Here is an 890-nt window from a genome sequence, read left to right on the forward strand (position 1 = left end):
GGGTTTCATACCATAATAGGTTTAAGTTAATATTTGTGTTCAAATGCTAACTTAAACCTCAATATAATTGGCCCAGAAACCATTTCAAAGAGTGGCATTTAAGTTGAAGTTTAAGTTTCAGTTTAAGGTTAAACTGAAACTTAAACGTGGAATTGGAAGAAAGCAACCCAGGAGGGTAATTACTCGAACACGTTTAAGCTTCAGTTTGAGGTCAAACTGAAGCTTAAACGTGGAAATGAAGATTGCAACCCTGGAGGCAATTCTTGGTCGAACACGTTTAAGCTCTAGTTTGAGGTCAAACTGGAGCTTAAACGTGGAAATGAGAAGGCAACCCTGGAGTAGCAAAAACGCCGAACACGTTTAACCTCCAGTTTGAGGTCAAACTGGAGGTTAAACGTGGAAACACTCCCTTGGTGCCATTCTCATTCTGGCGTTTAACCTTCAGTTTAAGGTTAAACTGGAGGTTAAACGCCAGTTTCCTCTTTTCTCAGCTTTCATGATTCTGGCGTTTAACCTTCAGTTTAACCTTAAACTGAAGGTTAAACGCCACTTTCAGCTTTGGTGAATTTCTTATTCTGGCGTTTAACTTCCAGTTTAAGGTTAAACTGGAGGTTAAACACCACTTTCAGCATTATATGGCACATGTGATCTTCAAACTTCCTTTATTGATTTTGTTGCTTCCTTGCCTAGCCTCTTCTTCCCTGAAATCATCCACACAATTACATCAAAGTCTTGCAAAATTTCATGAGAATTCTTCCATTCATAGCATTCAAGTAATATAACTAAAAACTCATGGAATTTGCATCAAAATCACACTGTTTGGATGATTCATTACTTTGTTGTTCATTTAACCATTCTTGGTTACTTTAAGCTCAAGAAAATGCATAAAA

This window comes from Arachis duranensis, unplaced genomic scaffold (assembly GCF_000817695.3).
Source record: "Arachis duranensis cultivar V14167 unplaced genomic scaffold, aradu.V14167.gnm2.J7QH unplaced_Scaffold_149620, whole genome shotgun sequence".
In the NCBI taxonomy this organism is placed as follows: domain Eukaryota; kingdom Viridiplantae; phylum Streptophyta; class Magnoliopsida; order Fabales; family Fabaceae; genus Arachis; species Arachis duranensis.